The 19921-nt window shown below is 46.6% G+C and overlaps 1 protein-coding gene and 1 long non-coding RNA gene across 4 annotated transcripts in view; both read right to left on the bottom strand.

Moving 5' to 3' along the window:
• LOC142557210 (organic cation transporter protein-like) overlaps positions 1 to 7503 on the bottom strand; it is a 52798-nt gene extending 45295 nt beyond the window's left edge. For all 3 annotated transcript variants that reach the window (XM_075668901.1, XM_075668903.1, XM_075668902.1), the window contains exon 1: positions 7155 to 7503. The gene's annotated coding sequence lies outside the window, so the exon portion shown is untranslated. The remainder of the gene's footprint in view (positions 1 to 7154) is intronic.
• The window catches only part of LOC142557212 (uncharacterized), a 220910-nt gene that overhangs the window by 133972 nt on the left and 67017 nt on the right, over positions 1 to 19921 (bottom strand). The gene's annotated exons all lie outside the window — the stretch shown is intronic.

Here is a 19921-nt window from a genome sequence, read left to right as displayed (position 1 = left end):
GCTACATGTTCTTGCATTCGCGGGCTTCTTTCACCTAGCACTTTCACCTAGCACGCATTGAGGAAATAAGTGAAATTGAATACTCAGCGGTGTATTTTGTCACATTGTGCAGTTGTAAATGAGATATCATTGTTTTCATTTCCCTACTTGAAGTTTTTTTTTTCAATAGCGCTCTTGCTTGCGCGCTTTGCCTACGTAGCTATTTCTTCATTGCCATAGAACGTGGTCCTCGAATACATAAATAAAACATGTATTTTGAGAGTGGGACACATATTAAGGTCCAGTGCGACAACGTACTTCTCTTGCCTGCTATCTTACACAACATACGTCGTCGCTCAAATGTAGCCTTCGGTTTTCGTCGATACATTTCAAAAATGGAGCGAAACTAGTATTACATGACCAGGAATAAAAAATTTTTATCATCAGCGTATGCTGTCTCATGCAGTTAGAATGAACGTCAAAGAAGATGACGTAAGGATTCTTAAATAGATAGCAGAGAGGTGACAAAGAATAAATTTGACAGTTTACCTTGAAAAGCGAAGCGCTGACTGCGATATCAACCTTTAGCGTGCGTTTATGCTGATAGACCGTTTTCACCAGATAATTCGGTCACTATAAATAAATGGGGCTTGCGACGCACCTAGGGAGCGTCGAAAGTAGCGCAGCCAGGTGTTGCCTCAAGCCGGAAGCTACTGGGGGCGAGGACTTACGGACTCGCCATCTGCCGGAAGCGCCTCCCTTATGTAGTATGAGGGATCACGCGGCGCGCTCCTCATAGGTTTCGCTTACGGCGCTCAATAGAAAAACCACGCGGCAGCCCTCCTGGACATTTATGTAAGTACTCTCAAAACGTGGAAAGTTTTTGACTGTCGATCTAATAATCTTGGGCGAACTGAAAGCACACAATCATTTACTGACGCTATCTCTCTACCGAATACGTACAGTGAACGCCACTGCGCACGATCGCCGCGATGGAGTCTCCAGAACCGGCTTCTTGCGTGAAAGGTAGGCAAACGCTGAGAGTAAACTATGTGAAGTATGTTCTAATAGTGGGTTCTAATATGTTCTAATAGCACCGCAACGGAAAAATTGTAACTGGAAGTTTTTCTTGGGATGATTACCTGCGTTGAGCGCTTCATCCCCAACACTGGATAGAAGAGACTAAAAAAAGCTTCCAAGGCCTTCGTGCCTGCCTAACAACGGCACTTGATCTTGCCTATTTCGATAAGGAAATACCGCTGATGTTGTCAGTAGATACAAGCCAGAAAAGGATGGGGGCAGTTCTTTTGCAAAAGGGACACCTAATCGCCTATTAATCACGGTCGCTTACCGAAGCGCAATAGAAATAAGCGCAAATCGGGAAAGAAATGCTAGCCATTCACGGGTGCGCAAGGTTTGAAGACTACTTGCTAGGGCAACCAGAGGTCATCGAATGTGATCATCGCACCCTAGAATCAATATTCAAGAAACAGCTGTGTGTGTGCCTGTTACGCTTGCAGCGTATGAGACTCACTCTTCAGAGGTTCCCTGTAAGAGTGACCTACAAGCCAGGAAAAGAACTGTTCCTAGCGGATGCGCTGTCAAGCTTTCCGAACAGGATGGTGCTGAAAGAAGAATCGCTAGATATTCAAGTACGTGCTCTTTCTTCGCTTGCAGTCTCTGATCGGTAATTGCAGGGAATCCGTGAAGGTCTACTGAAAGATGCAACAATGACTGAATTGTGTAGCTACTCAAGCAACGAATGGCCCGAGAGGAAGCAACAGGTATCCAAGGCCATACGCGCGTACTGGAATTACCGTGACGAATTCCACGTCGAAGACGGTCTCCTCCAAAGAAGCAACAAACTCGTCCTTCCACCAACAAAACGACAAGAGGTATTTCGTCTGCTCCACGTGGCACATTGGGCTGAAGAGAAAATGAAGGCAAGATCCAAAGAAGTAGTGTACTGGCCTGACATGTCGGCGGATATTGCAGCTCTCGCGAAGACGTGCCTACTTTGTCAAAGGTACAAGAGCAGGAACGCCAGGTTACCCATGCTTAGTCATGAAACACCTATTCTGCCGTGGCAAGTAGTCGGACTCGACCTTTTCTATCACGAGGGCGATGACTAACTTGTTATGGTAGACTTCTATTCTTTTTTTTTCGAGATCAAGCAGATGCATAGAACAACAGCAGAAGCAGTCACAAACTTGTGCATTCAGATTGTCGTCACTAACGCCATCCCAGCAAAAATATGCAGTGATAATGGCCCCTCGTTCAATAGTGCGTGCTTCCGCGTTTTTTCCACACAGTTGGGCATCGCTCACGAGACTTCCAGTCCGCATTACCATCGCGGTAACGGAATGGCTGAAAGGGCCGTTCAAGGAGCAAAGAAACTGCTCAAGAAGTGCCGGTATGGAACGCTGGAGTTCTACAGTGCCTTGCTAGAATGGAGGAACATCGCAAGGGACGACCGCCTAAAGTCGCCCGCACAACGACCCATCGGCCGTCAGACGAGGACTAAACTGCCATTACTTGACTGCCACCTCGAACCACAAACCGTGCCAACCAAAATTGTCCGAAAGCGACTCGACGAAATAAGGCGCAAACAACGCGTATTCTACAACAGAACAACGCGAAGTCTACCGGATATTCACAGGGGCTTCACGGTGACTGTTTATGATACGGCACACAAGACACGGGCACCAGCAGTTGTCACAGGCCCGGCAAGTACACCGCGCTTTTATGTCGTTGCGACAGAGAATGGGCAGCCTCTACGACGCACGAGGGAGCATTTGAGATCAACAGAAGGACAAGCTTTCCCCCAGCAGAACGAGTGTACGATAGCGACCCATCATTCCTCCCCTCAACCGTGCAACGCCGAGCAACAAGCACCTCAAGAAGCGCTCCATAGAAGCACACGACAGCGTAGAGAGCCGCAGCGGTATCCTCTCCCAGAACGCCGCGCATAGACAGTTCAGTGGAAGCTGTGCAAATTCACTTATTAGTTGGTTGTGCAATCTTTCGTAGAATCACGCGTTCTTTTTTTCCTCAAAGCTGGAAAGATGTGACCAGTGGCTCTACATCATCAAAAATATTGTTTATACGCATTCGCAAGCCTGGTCTGCCTGTGTACAAATACAAAAGCTTCTTGCAATAAAGCATTCCTTCGTTTCCTGTTGCTCGGCTGTTTACAGTCTGTGTAACCAAATGGAACATAACAGAATGAAGCCTCAATGCAGCGATCGCACAGGTTCGCAGCGACCGAATGCGCGTCTGCATGCATGTCCACGCATACTGTTTTGCTTTCGCTGTGAGCGCGTTTTCGCACTGCCGTGAGCGTTACGCCGCAACATACGAGCATTTGACAGTACACAAGCAACAATTGTTGCGTGAACGCTATCAGAACTGTTCAAAAATAATTTTGTTATAGAGACTTCGACGTCTAGCTACGACCACTTTGATGTGCCATCGCGACAATTCAATCTTTCTTGTCTTCTAAATTCCTGGACATTTCAGTATTATTTCTGAAGTTGCGTCGCACTGTATGTTTATCGGTATTCTCAGCGTGCGATTTCCCCCTGCTTCTTTTTCGTAATACAGTAGAGTAATTCATAACACAAAGATGGCCATATGCCATGCTTTTTTTAATGTGCGACTTACCGCTCCCTTTCCGTTCCAGTGAACTTTCCAGTATATAGCATCAACAAGTTCATAGGCCAAACCGTCATGACAGCTGGACAGCGGGCATGTGCGCGCGTCTCAGTGCGCGTTTTCTGCTCGCGGAACATCGCAGTCCTGGCATCCTAGCAGAAATCTTCCTCGCATGTGTGCTTGCTGCATACCCGAGTCGCAGCCGATGGCTGTCTGCCGGTTCTAAGTTTCGCGAGCCAAGCTTCACGCACCTTCTTGTCCTGCAGCCGGGCTACGTGTGCATAACGTTCACACCGGGCTCCGTTGCGTACGTCCGGCACTAAGGCAGCAAGCAGTAGCCTACCATGCTGCACGCCTCCAAAGGCAGCCACTACCTATTATAGTGCTTTCAAATGTTGTTAAGCAGACACCCAAGACGGTGAAGCCTCACCACTTAACCAGAACAGCACCACAGCTGGACGTCAAGCTTTCGTTTTCAGCTCGCTTCGGCGCTTCCGGAGCAGCCGACGCCGCCGCTATGTCCACGTGATCCCTCATGCCACGTCACGCAGAATGGTGGCGCCAGCTTTTCCAATGGATGAGCTCGCCCCCAATAGTGCACTAGAATATTCTAGCACACTATACTGGCGCGTACTCTCCGCGGCAGTTTGATTCCGCACCGCTGTTGGCGAGCTCCGACAAAGGTGAAATGCAAAAAAAAAAATTGATTTGCCATTCCGGCCCTGCGAAAGTCGATGTCCAGCGAAGCCGCTGGCAACCCACCACTACAACTGCTGAGATGAGTATGCAATGCTTTATGGCTTTAGAGTAATGGTAGTGGCGCTATTTTAGAGAAATGGTAGTGGTTGGAACAATGGTAATTTTAATGGCACACCGCCGCCTATAGCGGTGCTCTAACAACATTGAAGTCAGTTGCTAGGATGGTTTCTTGAGATACAAAAGGCTAGGAACGTCACTATCAACGTCGTAAGCTGCCGTCGTCGCGACGGCCTGCAGAACAGTAATATTTACCGGGAAGCGTATGGTGGGCCGCGTTACGTGCTTCGTGTCGCTGTCAGGAGCGCCTTATCATCAAGTATGGCATTGGATGCGTGTCTTCAGCTTGTTGTTTGTTGAAAGGTATGCTGTTTTGTATGTTGTATGCGTGATTTTGAAGAATGTATGCACCGTTCGCTTCACTTTGCTGAGTGCTTGTAGTCTCTTCCTTTTGGGTGTATGAGCCATCTCTCTGCGGTGAACCGCCGCCCGGATCGAACCACCTTTCTTTCTGTCGACGTTACGCCACGAAAAAAACTCCAGAGATCCTAGCCATAGACAGCTCCGCTGTAAATTGCTCCTGAAGATTCATTTGTGCGAACGTTAAAGAACATCTTATCGCCGAAATGAACCTGGAGCCTAGGTTCCACCACGTCCCTCATAACCCACTGTGCATTTTGAGGACGCTATACCATTAAAACAAGCCTGCTATGACGTGCGCGTAGGTACTTGAGCAAGGCTGCTTCCTACTTGCTGAATTGACAGCTGTGGCAGACTCACATTGGATATGCGAACTAAATTAGCTAGCAGCTTGCATTTATCAAATACATTTGCACTTGAATATAGGTACTTGCACAGCATTGCGCAACCTCCGTAACTGCCCGTGTAACATCCGTAAATTAGCATTCCTATCGTTTGTTCACTCACCCCCCCTCTCCCCCGCCCACTCCGGCTTGAGTTCGCGTCCCCTATATGGTATTCTTACCGTGAGTACTTAGACTGCATATTATAATCCATTGGAAGCCGAGCTGCTCTATTAATTTCCCGCAATTGGAACCACCAGTCAGGTATTACTCAAATAAAAGTCGACCTTTCCCTTCAATCACTAAGTAGCCGACGTGGCATAGCACTTCTGTCCTTGCTCCATAGATGTGGTCAACAAATGACCCCATCAAACTTGCCACTAGAACGCGCGTCTTGCACATCAAGATGCCATTAGAATGATTTAAGCTTCATTTGCATTTATTGGAGCACTAATGCACTTAACTTCTCGGCTTTGCCACAAGTAATTCGGTTATGGAATTCGCTTCCTAACAGCGCTGCCGCACAAAGGAGCAAAGATAAATTAAGAGAACTACTGAACCCGCCGTTTTCATCACAACAAATATATTCGTCCATATATATGTCATGTCATATAATACGTGCCCATATATGCGCCATGTCTCTCTTTTATTTCCAATGTGCCGTTCTGTATGCCGGGTTGAATTGTCTCTTTCTTGGGAATTCTTGTTCTTTCCCATCTTTTTTTTTCAATTTCTTGTTTAAATGTTGTTCGTTTTATGTGCTCGCGCTGTGTGCGTTATTTTGCACGAGTGATGCACCGCTTTGTATGTTGCTGTGAACTGTGCTTCTCATTGCATTCCGCACAAATCTTTGTATTGCTTTACAATTTTTATTCGTAACACTGTTAGGCACGTTATCATTGTAAACATGTTTAGCTCTCAAGGCCATTTACGCTCTCGCATTTTTAGCTCTCATGTATCGGTTTTCTGTCGCAATTTCTTAAACGACGCCCCCTTACTCAATGTTCCCCATAGGGCCTGTAAGGTACTTTGAAATAATAAGATAAAGTGCTTTACAACACAGCTGCTTGCGCCTATAAATGCTCTGAAACCTCTTATCAGCGTTTTCACTATGTGTTAGGAGAAATAAGTAAATATATTTAGAAGGAATCTAGAATAGGTTAGGGTTTATCTACAGAAAATTTGTTGTGTCTTAACACGGGTTACATGAAAATTGCTCCGCATTTGCTTTTTCACGGCTTAGCTGGGTTATATCAAATGCTTGCAGAGCTTCCCCATGGTCCTACAAAAAAACTAAGCAAGGCGCAATTCTAAATTCGGAGAGAATAGAGCGATGTTCTGCAAGACGTTTACTGAAAGTAATAAGTGTGTAGAGTAATTACAGCCTTTGCAGAAAATTACTTATACAAGTGTTTTCGACTTTATAAGAATGTTTAAGAATCACGTAGGGGGGGGGGGAAGTTTGCCCAATACCTTGAAAGAAGTGAACGCTCGACAAAGTTACAATTTCAAGGAAAGAGGAGACTATTAATTTTATTACGTGGGAGAAAGTTCAAAAGCGTAAGTCGATAACGCGTTTTGTAAAAAAGATTCCTAACAAAGTGCTCAAAAGCTTTTACGGCCGTTATGCATAATGCTTTCCAAGGTCTTAGGAGAACTTTACGTGACGCCGACTTCACATTCAGTGGAAATAGGCGTCATGCTGACGGTAAGCTTCAGGCTTCTCGCTTCAGTGTGAGCCTTGCAAGTATTCAATGAATCCTCGTTTCATCAAAGGACTGCGTTCTTATTTACTGGATTTTACTACATAAAAACTTGAAGAATCCTATGCCAACGCACGTGACAAACATTTACCAATCTTTTTCCCTAACACTATTCTGTACTGGAAACCTAACACTACCGTGATAAACAGAGACCATTGCAGTGCGAATGTTATTGCTTCCGTAGTCTATCTGGACTGACCTTCCTTCGCAGGAGCAGGAAACCGGCGATCGCTGGCGCGAATGCTGACAGGCTGCTTGGGGAACAGCCCTGGTTTTCGACGTCCGTGGTAGCGCGGCTTGATGCTTTAGCGACGTCTATCCAGTTGCGACGAACGAAACTAAAAATCCGTCAGCCTGCATCCGCCCTCGCACAGTGCGGCAGTCGAGTTACAAATTTCAACTGAATCTACCTTTTTCACATTCCGGATGGACTGGTTTTAATGTCTACAGGAAACCACCATGTCGCTTCGCCCTTGAAAACCATTTCCACGCGGCACATTTCAGAAAAGCCATCGGAGACGCTCGCGGAACGAAACGAGGGAATCCAACCGAGGCGACGGTTGCAGTCGTGGCTTCTTCGACGTTTCTTCACGATAAAGACCTGTCCTTATCACAGCTTTTACTGGCGCGGTTATTTATCGCCTCCTTTAGAAGAGGCTCCATATCGGACGTTCCCTGTTCTATTCCTTTGCTGTCACGAGCGTGCCTTTCCGTTCTTCTGCATTGTTTGTTTAATACGCATTTTTTTATTTGCCTTTTAGGAGGGCGGGGAACTTCATGGCAATAGAGTCAGGTAAAATAATCCATACAGGTAATTCAGTGCTCGGAAACGTACAAGTATGAAGTCTTGGTCAAGTTAGCAATTCATATAGCAAAAATGGAGAAAAAGTGGAAGGCGTATGCTTAGTTGGGTAATCCGCGCTTAATCCGCTGTTTGTTTTAAAAATGCAAGTGTTTTACTCCCGCAGGGGCGTTTGTGGGGGCAGGTGTTTCGTTTGCTGCGACACCACTGACCCGATCACATGAGAGTCGGACTCTCCCTCGTGTAGCCGAGCGCGGCTGAACCGTGACCGGAGAAAAGGGAATCCTGAGGGTTGAGCAGAAGCTGGGTGTTTGGACCGTTACGGCCTTACGGCGGAGGCCGCACACCTCTTGGCCTGTGTTTCACATAGACGGCGCCTCCAGAGTGACCCACCTGGAGGAGATCGGCAGTTGCCTGTTCCAGTATCCCTTTCGAACGCTTTTCTTTATCTCCTACTGTTACATCCCCTTCCTGTCTTCTATTCACTCTCCTCGCTTCCAAATTTGCAGCTGGCATGGGTTAACCTTGTGTAATATATCCAGTATTGGGTACATATACTCGTACATTAGGTTATAATGGTGGTGCGTGGCTGGCGACTGCAGGTATTCTTCCAGCCTTGTAGTGTCCCCGTGTGCTCGGTAGCGGGTGGCTACCATCGCCTCTGAATTTTGAAGTTTATGTGGCAAACAATTATTCCTCCCCCATTCAAGATCGCCCCCTAAAAAGAGGGCGCACCGAAGCAGTTTTCAAGTTCTTTTTGAAATGAAATGAAGACACCTTCGCAAACTAGCTCCTCCTTCACATTGAAGGCAACACAAGTGTATGAGAACTGTCACCTTTCGTAGGAGCTAAATGCCTTATAAACAAAAATGGACTTTGCTGCAAAGCCTCAAAGATTTCGAGCGGTTACCTCCTCCTTGAACTGACAAAGAAAAAAAAACAAGTTCGAAAGCTCGCTGAACTCGCCAGATTGTCACCATTAACGTGACAATCTCTGCACATGTCTTGTTAAAAACAGCAGTGAAATAACATGAAATTTTCTGAGCTTAATGACGAAAAGTTTCTTGAAGAATTCCAAGAGCAAAACGTAATTAGGTAACAAAGAAATGAAAAAATGATTTCTGCGAAACATGTGATACTCACATTTGGTACCTGTATTGTGTCCGTTTCACTTGATGCAAGATATGTGAACATAAACGTCAGACCCCACATGCCGAACCCAAGGCGATGCTCAAGCGCCACATGCTTGAGCATACATGACAATCATGCAGAGACAAACATGCGCGAAGTCTAGTGCCAACGACCATCCTTCTGACAACTGCTCGTGCACAATGTCTCAATTGCAAGGGAGATCATCCAGCTTATCCGCGGAGCTGCCCTTTCTGGAAGAGAAAAATAAGTCTTTGCAATCATCGCAGAGGAAGAGACCTTATTCTATGAAGCAAGGAAAAGATTAGGGCACTTATCTCGAAACACCTAGGCAAGTGCACCGCGGCAGGGGGCAGTGCCACAACGGCCTCTGGCTCCATGAAGGTTCAAAGAGTGTGTGGCCGTGGTTGGACCACTAGCCCTCTCGGTGGGTGCAGCCACCACTGCTCCGCCATACAAAAAAGCCCATCAATCTCTGGGTTGTGGGCCTCGAAGATCGCGTCTCGCGAGGTCATGCCTTCAAGCTGAACGCACCGCTCGCAAGACCTGTTGTCCAGTACCCCGCAAGAGGCGATGGACGTGACTTCCAGTCAAACGGCGTCTTCAACGCTCAAGCAGCGTCGAGAATCTTTCGACCGTTCCAAAAGCACAATGGCGCCCAAAAAGGGCTCTATGTTAACTCTCCGGTTTTAGACGAACAACATAAACCTCTTCTGCAACATGGACACACAAATATTTGATGTGTAATGTTAGGGGACCTCTACATAATCTACATGATGTTGAAGAACTCGATAAACGAAGCCTTAAAATGCTTTGCGTTTAGGAAAAATACCTACAAACCGCAAACATAAACTTTCTTAGGCACTGTGCCATTTTCCCAAAAGACCGCGACGATGCTCTCGCCTCGTAGGGTGGTGTGGTTATAACTGCAGATAAAGGTGTTGCCTGCCAGCGATTACAACTCCGAACATCCTTTGATGCAGCTGCTGTCCCAACACTGCTGTTCAATAAGCTAGTCGCAATCACTTCCATTTACAATGCTCCCAGCCATTGACTTCAGAGAACAGAATTTCAGAATCTTACCGGTGAACTTCCTGAACCCTACATACTCGTAGGAGATGTAAACGCGCATAGCACCCTGAGGGGAGACTATAGTTGTGACGCTAGAGTCCGTCCAATAGAAACTATTCTTTTTTCCTCAGGTTCATGTCTTCTTAATAAAAAGGAGCCAGCATTCTAGAGCATGCGCATAAAACATTCTCCTTGTTGAACATAAGCATAGCATCAGTTACACTTATGCCGTACCTACAGTGGAACGTCATCGTGAACCCTCAGGGAAGTGACCATTTGCCGATTGTTTTGAAGCTGACAATACTAAACGAACTCTATCCGCACGTTCCCATATGGACACTCAATTCAGGCGGCTGGACGCAGTTTCGCGAACTTACGTTATTTACCTGGGATGATGTCTGTGCGCCCAGTATTGATGATGCGAGGACTTACCTAACAGCGTTCATTAGGTATGCGGCATCAGTATTCTCCCACAAACTAAACGCTCTGCTACTAAACCACGCATTCCCTGGTGAAATTAGGAATGTAAGGAAGCATGTAAAAAACAAAACAAAGCGTGGTGTCTCCTTCGTAGCTCCTCAACAGCAGAAAATAATGTAAACTTCAGACATATTAGGTCGCAAGGGAAACTTGCGAGACGGTCTGTTCAGAAAAAGATCGCTGGCAAAAGTATATCGCGGACATTAATTCATACATTAAAGAAAGAAAAGTATGGGATAGGATAACGAAATTACTAGGCCGGCTTTTTCACCGTTTGCCATTGGTGGGTGATCAGGGAAATAGCGTTGAAGACCAAGCCAATGCCCTTGGCAAACATTTTGAGCATGTGTCCAGTTCGGACAACTATTCATCATCGTTTCTCAAGCACCACCCCATAGCACAAAGTAAACCACTGAACCGTAAATTGTAAAAATGAACCGTACAACTATTCTTTTAATGTTGCCGAGTTCAGAGCTTCTTTCAACAGTTGTGAGAAGTCTTCTCCTAGAGCAGAGTTCTCACAACCCCTCAAACTAGCTCAAACTGATCTGAACATCTGAAACTGCTCAACCTGATCCTGGAAGAAACGTCTCACACCGTCACCCTGGCTCACAACTAGCACTGCTATTTCTTTACCATAATATGTAGGCAGCAGGATACCTTCCATTGGCATGGAAAGAAGCTATTGTAGTCTCTGCCTTGGAACACGGAAGGAACCTATCCTTAGTGAGAAGCTACTGTCCTATCGCATTAACGAGTCGCCTCTGTAAGTTATTGAAAAACGGTGATAAATCACCGATTATTGCACTTTCTTGAAACATACAAATTGCTCTACCCTTATCAGTGTGGCTTTCGAGATGGCCGATCCATGTCTGATAATCTCGTAAGGATTGAGGCTTACATATGTGATTCTTTCGTTCACAGACAATTTTTCCTGTCTCTCTTCCTTGATATGGAAAAGGCATACGGCGCTAGTTGGTGATATTTAATTATGAGAAACCGCTCAGAAATGGATGTACGTAGTAATATGCTTCATGTACTAGAGAGTGACTTATAGAAGCCTACATTCTGGGTTAGAATTGGCAATACCTTGTCCAGGCGATTAATCCAAGAAACTGGGGTACCACAGGGGGAAGTACTCAGTTGTGTCCTTTTTATTGCGAGAGAGAGAGAGAGAAAACATTTATTTGTCATGAGACTGGGCGACTTCCTCGCAATGTGGAGCCCTTAGTTCAGGGTCCCATTGACTCGCGCCACTCCGCGTGCCCGCCGGAACAGCCGTCGCTGCTCTTGCGGGTCTGAGCTGGTCAGAGCAGTCTCCCAGGAGGAAGGTCAAGGTGAAGGAATAGGGGAGTAGCCCGGAGGGTGTGGGCACTCCCAGGTGCAATTATATACTGTGGGCTTTGCTCCACAATAGGGACAGTATGTGGGATATTGTGTGGGGTGGAAGAGGTGAAGATAAAAAAGGCAGGGAAATGAATTAGATTGAAGTTGTCGCCACGCGACGACATCTTCTCGGTTAAGGGCCTTATGTGGTGGAGGGCAGTGTCTCCTGGTATCTCTGTAATATTGTAGTTTCAGTGTAGTTCAGTGGTTCTGTTGGTGCATCGTCTGGGTTACGAAGATGAACTCTTTATGTTCAATTATTCCCTGAACCTTATTTAACTCTGTATATTGTCACGTGGTGGTGACGTTAAGAGCACAGTAGCAATACTGTGAAAGGCAAAACTAGATTTTATTGGGCAAACCTGTGCCCGCAAAACAGGCTACACTTATAGCACAACGAGAGCGGCGAACACAGTCGGCGATCGTCGAAAAATCTGATCAGCGGGTCAAGCGCGTCGGCTTTTATAGATCAGTCGTCGAATGTTCCCGATTAACCGATGGGGCCCGCGTGTCTTCCACAAAGTTCTACACTATTCGTATCGCGCATACATGCAATCAGATTACACAAGTCGCGGTGAAAGACAGTGGACGGAACCATCGATAACAGTCCAGAAACTTCTTTTGCATGCAGGCGCGTCCTGCGCTGCGCGATAAAATTAGTTAGGCGGCCAAACGTGGCCGCCCGATAAAGATAAGTACACGTGTCAATATGTAATGACTTATTGATGGGTTTAGATCATGTAACCTCGTGATATGTGAAAGACAAGTGCAGCTTGGTCTGATCAAGGTGTCGAAGTGGGCCAAAGAAAATGGTTTTAGGCTATATCCAGGCAAAAGCTCATGCACCCTTTTCTTAAGAAAAAAGGCTTGATTGCAGATGCCGACATTTTTCTATAGTTGGACACCCCATAAATGTAAACAAAGAGCACAAATTTTACGCATAACTTTAGACACAAAACTGACATTCGTATCACACATAAAGCATATTAAGAGGAAATACTTAAACATTATGAACATTATAACAACATTGTCCACACAGCATGGCATAGTGATCGGAAATGTCTGATAATCCTTTACTTACAGGATTAGATTACAGCGCCATAATGTTCCAATCTGATACTCCAAGCGCCCCGCAGGGGCGTCTGCGTAAGCAGGCGTTTGGTGTGTTGCGACACCACGTACCCGAGCACACGAGGGTTGGACCCTCCCGCGTGTAGCCGTGCGCGGCTTAGCCGTGTCCGGGGAAAAGGGGATCCTGGGGGTTGAGCCAATGCCGGGTGTTTGGACCTTTACGGCCCCTCAGCGGCGGCAACACACCCCTTTGGCCTCGGCTTCACGTAGACGGCACCCCCGGACTGACCCACCCGGGGGAAATCGGCAGTCGCTTTTTCCTGTCCTCCTCTCCAATCTTCGTCTTTCTCTCTCCCCCTTTTTCATCTTTCCTGTCTTCTCATCACTTCTCCTCACTTCCTAATTTCCCGGCGGCAAGGGTTAACCTTGTGTAGCTAGCCAGCCTTGGTTATGCTGTATTTGGTTATAGCAGCGATGTACGGCTGGCGTTGGCAGGGTTTCCCTTGCAGGAACTTCTGTCACGTCCCCCTGTAGGGCTCCATGGTGGGTGGTCGGCATCGCGGCCGAAAATCCAACTGTACCTATGGAAAACGCGTTTCCTAAACTACCTGATCGCCCTCAGAAACGAGGGCGCACCGAAGAAGTATTTCAGTTTTTCGGACGCCAAGTCCACAATTTTCCTCGTTTTCATGTGATCCACACAGAAAAACCAGCTAAACAAGTCCGAACAATCTCCCCCTTCCTTGTATCTAAGACCCTTACCGAAGTTTTTGGCCCAGGTTATAAGGCGTCGAGGATGGCCAGCGGTGACCTCCTCTTGGAGCTCCGCGATCAGAAACAATTTGAGAAACTGCCTAAACTAATATCATTTGGAGAGACCCAAGTAGTAGTAACCCCGCACCGCACGATGAATACCACCCGAGGCGTTGTCTCGGACGATGATTTGCTGGAGCTCACTGAGGCTGAACTCTTGGAGGGCTTCAGTGAACAAAATGTCATAAATGTCAAAAGAATCAAGATTAGGCGAGATGGAAAAGAAATCCAAACAAAACACCTGATACTCACTTTCAGCTCAAGTGTCCTCCCCGAGTCCATCGAGGCCGGTTACATCAAACTTCGTGTTAGGCCATACGTGCCCAATCCTCTCAGATGCTTTAAGTGCCAAAGGTTCGGCCACAGTTCACATAACTGTCGAGGCCGGCTGACATGTGCCAAGTGTAGTGACACTGAACATTCCTCCGAAACATGCCAGAAGACTCCACATTGTGTCAACTGTGATGGGGAGCACGCCGCGTACTCGCGGGCGTGCCCATCCTGGAAAAAAGAAAAGGAAATTGTAACGGTTAAAGTAAAGGAAAATATAAGTTTCAAGGAGGCACGCAGGCGGGTATCGTACCTGCCCAAGAAAACCTTTGCCGATGTGGCGCGTCAGGGGGCAGCGTCACAACGGCCTCCGGCGGCTGTCCGACCCACATGCAGTGAGTCGGCAGTTACGCCATCTGCCCCCGCGGCGGTTGCAGCTAGCGCTGCTCCGTCGACCCAGAATGAGGGACCATCGACCCCGAAGGTGGCCGCCGCCGAGGCTGTCCCAACCTCCCCGGCCCCTTCCAGCGCTGGCAACAGCCGGCGCAGCCAAATCCCGCAGGGTGCCCCATCGACCTCTGGGCTGGTGGGCGCAGGGGTCTTGCCCTCCAAGGCAGGACTCTCTCTTGTAACTTCTCGCTCGCAAGAGCACGTGTCCGGAGCCTCACTAGAGGCAATGGACACAACACCCATCCTCAAGGCGCACCAAGCGCCTAAGGAGCGGCGAGGCTCCCTCGAACGCTCCAAAAAGGGCAGAACTCCCGTTACAGGGCCTCGAAAGAGCTCTGTAACCTAAGACATAAACACAGTTTCCGTACACACAGCACTTATTTACTTCCAATATGGACACACAAATAATCCAATGGAACGTCAGAGGTCTTCTTAGGAATCTCGATGATCTACAAGAACTCATCTACCAACACAATCCAAAAGTGCTGTGTTTACAGGAAACACACTTAAAATCCAAACACACAAACTTTCTCCGACAGTACATAACTTTTCGTAAAGATCGCGATGATGCTCTCGCATCATCGGGTGGCGTTGCCATTGTAATTCAAAAAAGCATAGCGTGTCAACGTTTGCAGCTACGAACGGCCCTCGAAGCAGTGGCGGTTCGAGTTGTCCTGCTAAACAAACTCATCACTATTTGTTCACTTTACATACCCCCACATTACAAACTAAACAAACCTGAATTTCAGTCCTTCATAGATGAATTGCCAGAACCTTATGTTGTTCTTGGCGATTTCAATGCGCACAGCTCTCTGTGGGGCGACTCTCGTACAGACGTGCGAGGTCGTCTCGTTGAACAGTTCCTTTTTTCTTCAGGTGCGTGCCTTCTAAATAAGAAAGAACCCACATATTACTCTCTTGCAAACAGAACCTTTTCGTCAATAGATCTTAGTATAGTTTCCGCGTCTATACTGCCCGAACTCGAATGGGAAGTTACGAGCAATCCTTACGGGAGCGATCACTTCCCCGTACTGCTAAGAACATTCAAAGGAAATGAATCTCCTCCACAAGCTCCTAGGTGGAAGATAGATACAGCCGACTGGGAGAAATTTCGAAATCTATCTAGCATCTCATGGGCTGATATGTCTTCTCTAGAAATTGATGCCGCTGTGGAGTATTTTACAGCGTTCATAATAGATGCCGCATCTAAATGCATATCTGAAGGAAGTGGTTTGGCATGCAGACGGCGTGTCCCGTGGTGGAACGACGAATGTAGGATTGCTCGTAAGAAACAGAACAAAGCGTGGGGGTTGCTACGCGCTTCCCCCACTGCAGAAAATCTTATTAACTTTAAGAAAGTAAAATCTCAAGGCAGGAGAACCCGCAGGCAGGCCAGAAGAGAAAGCTGGCAGAAGTATTTATCGAGTATTAACTCGTTTAGAGATGAGGCCAAAGCCTGGAACAGGGTGAATAGGATTAGAGGGCGCCAAACATATTCGCTCCCTCTGGTAAATACACAGGGCGATACACTGAAAGACCAGGCAGACTCACTTGGGGAGTATTTTGAGAGCGTGTCAAGTCTAACAAATTATTCGCAATCCTTTCTAAAATACAAACAAATAGAAGAATGTAAGCCACTCATAGGAAAATGTCGAAAGAATGAACCATACAACTGTCGATTTAGTATTGCCGAGTTCAGAGCTGCCTTGAGATCATGCAAGAGCTCCGCACCGGGTTCTGACAGAATTATGTATGAAATGATCAAAAACCTACACAATGACACCGAAGTTACACTACTCACAATTCTCAACACTATTTGGGCTGCGGGATACTTTCCAACTGCATGGAAAGACGCAATTGTGGTCCCTGTTTTGAAGCAGGGGAAAGACCCATCCATGGCGGCAAGCTATCGCCCAATAGCCCTTACAAGCTGCCTGTGTAAGCTTTTTGAAAAAATGATTAATCGCAGACTCATACACTTCCTTGAACTCAATAATATACTTGATCCCTATCAGTGTGGCTTCAGAGAAGGCCGGTCGACAACAGATCACCTTGTACGCATTGAAGGATATGTTCGGGACGCATTTGTACATAAGCAGTTTTTCATGTCAATATTCCTTGACATGGAGAAGGCATATGACACATCATGGCGCTACGGCATCTTGCGAGACCTCTCGGAAATGGGCATCTGTGGCAATATGCTGAAAATAATTCAAAGCTATTTGTTGAATCGAATCTTCCGTGTGAAAATCGGCAACGTATTGTCGCGACCTTTCACACAAGAAACAGGTGTACCACAGGGAGGCGTGCTGAGTTGTACGCTCTTCATCGTGAAGATGAACTCGCTTCGTGCTTCGCTACCACCTGCCATTCTTTATTCTGTCTACGTTGACGACATTCAAATCGGCTTCAAATCCTGTAACCTCTCAGTTTGCGAGAGACAGGTGCAACAGGGCTTGAACAAGATTTCCAAGTGGGCAGAGAGAAACGGATTTAAAATCAACCCCCACAAAAGCACTTGCGTTCTTTTTACAAGAAAGAGAGGCCTGTTTCCGGATCCTTCCTTAGAACTGTGTGGACACCAAATACCTGTCAACAAAGAGCACAAATTTCTGGGTATTATACTTGATTACAGACTCACTTTCATTCCACACATTAAATATCTAAAAGAAAAATGTCTAAAAACAATGAACTTAATAAAACTTCTATCCCAGACTACATGGGGTAGTGACAGGAAGTGTCTAATGAATATCTACAAGAGCCTAATTCGGTCACGATTGGATTATGGTGCCGTAGTGTACAACTCTGCCGCCCCGAGCGCGCTAAGGATGCTGGATCCTGTCCACCATTTGGGCATCCGCTTAGCTACTGGCGCTTTCAGAACAAGCCCGATTCAAAGCTTATATGCCGAGTCGAATGAATGGTCTCTCCACCTACAGAGATCATACATTAGCTTTACATATTTCCTTAAAATACGCTCCAATCCTGAACATCCATGTTTTCATACCGTTACCGATATGACGTGCGCTACACTTTTCAGCAATCGCCCCTCCATAAGACAGCCTTTCTCGCTGCGCGTGAAGGAGATTAGCGATGAAATGCGTGTCCCACTCCTCGAGCATCGCTTAATGCACCTAACCAAGCCCTTACCTCCTTGGGAGTGGCAGGTGATACAATGTGACATATCCTTTATAAATATTACAAAGCACGCTCCTGAGGCCGAAATTAAAATGCATTTCCTCGAACTGCAGTACAAACACTCCTGCGCAGCGTACTACACAGACGCTTCGAAGTCAAATGCCGGGGTATCCTATGCAGCCGTCGGCCCATCCTTCTCGGAATCCGATGTACTGCATCCGGAAACAAGCATCTTTACAGCCGAGGCCTACGCATTACTCTCTGCTGTGAAGCATATAAGAAGAACAAAACTTCCAAAAGCAGCGATCTATACAGACTCTCTAAGCGTCGTGAAGGCCCTAATGTCACTCTACAAACATAAAAATCCCGTATTCAATGAACTGTATTCGGTATTGTGTAAAGCGCACTCATCTAACCAGAACATCATAATATGCTGGGTCCCTGGCCATAGGGGAATCGAAGGTAACGTTCTCGCGGACGAGATGGCCACGTCAATCACATCGCAAGCTGTTAACCCTACCGCTGATGTGCCTGTCACAGATCTGAGGCCTTTCTTACGAAATAAACTGCGACATCACTGGCAGTGCACGTGGGACGCGCAAAAAAATAACAAACTGCACGTTATAAAGCCCCAGTTAGGTTTTTGGCCCTCCCCAACAAAATCTCGGCGAACAGATGTCCTATTCTGTCGCCTCAGAATAGGACACACATTTGGCACCCATAGTTACCTGCTTACTGAAAGTGAACCTCCAACCTGTGGCAGATGCGGTGAGAGGCTTACCGTCCTCCACGTGCTCCTGGAGTGTCGGGAAGCCGAAACGGAGAGAAAGAAACATTTTCCGCTTGCTTACCATTATAACATCCCTCTACACCCGGCTATGTTTCTCGGCAAGGAACCGCTTTTTGACACCAAGGCAATCCTCAACTATTTACATGATGTCGTACTACACGTTATATGCCCATTAAATTCGTAGAGCATCCTCGCTCCAGACGATGCCACTGCGATAACAGTTTTGCATAGCACATTCCTCCGGGCCCTTGTTCTTCAAGGGCTCTAAGGAGGCAACAGTGCTCTCGCATATCTTATAACCATATATATTTTTACACATCGTATCATTCTTTTTAAATACACCTTAAATGTTCATAGTACACGTCATAAGACATCGCCATAATCTTATTGTACAGATTTTGCGCACTTTAGCGCGAACATTTTTAAGGCCCCTCTACAGCCACGTCACACCAACTTCATTGAACTCATGATTTCATTGCAAACTCATTAACATGGACATGGCGCTCTTTGGCCATAACTGGCCCTTGCGCCATTAAAAACCACATATCATCATCATGATACTCCAAGCGCCCTAAATATACTGGATTCTGTTCACTACGTAGGCCTCCGGCTGGCCACAGGAGCTTACAGGACAAGTCCTGTGGCAAGCTTCTATGTAGAGGCGAATGAGTGCTCGCTCTATCTGCAACGTTCACACTTAGGCTACACATATTTTCTGAATGTGAATGTGAACCCAGAACATGCTTCTTATCCAACCGTAAGTGATTTGACATCTCCAACGCTGTTTCATAATCGACCTTCCGCTAGAGAACCGTTTTCTCTGCAGGTAGGAAAACTTTCTGTGGAAATGCGAGTTCCGGTTTTTGAGACAAGCCTGATGGTCCCAGCGTAGCCATCGCCGTCGTGGCAGTAGCAGCTCATAAAATGCGACACATCGTTCATAGACGTTACAAAACACCCACCGGAGGCAGATACGAGAATGCATTTTCTTGAACTCCAGTCCAACTATTCGTGCACAGAATGTTACAGAGATGCTTCAAAGACGCACGGCGTTGTGTCTTATGCTGCAGTCAGCCCATCCTTCTCATAATTCGGCTGTTTGCATCCGGAAAAGAGCATCTTTACGTTAGAGGCCGACGCACTCTAGTCTGTTGTACGGTACGTCAAGGAAACAAAACTAAAAAAAGAATAATTACAGATTCATTGAGTGTCGTGAAAGCCTTAATCTTCCTACAAGAGAATAGAAATCCAGTCTTTAATAAACCTAATGCAATGCTCTGCACTTTGTACGCATCTCATCGACACATCATATCATGCTGGGTACCTCGTCAGAGAGGCATCGAGGGTAATACGCTGGCATACCGTATAGCCACATCAGTAACCACAAAGCCAAGTATTTCTTTCATAGCTGTACCTGTCATAGATATAAAGCGTTTCCTGCACAAGAAACTGAGGGGCCATTGGCAACGTACGTGGAACACTGAAACGCTTAATAAACTTTACGTTATTAAGCAAAATGTACGAAACTGGCCACCAATAACAAGAA

This window comes from Dermacentor variabilis, chromosome 9 (assembly GCF_050947875.1).
Source record: "Dermacentor variabilis isolate Ectoservices chromosome 9, ASM5094787v1, whole genome shotgun sequence".
NCBI classification, from domain to species: Eukaryota; Metazoa; Arthropoda; class Arachnida; order Ixodida; family Ixodidae; genus Dermacentor; species Dermacentor variabilis.
This window is presented reverse-complemented; position numbering and strand designations above follow the sequence as displayed.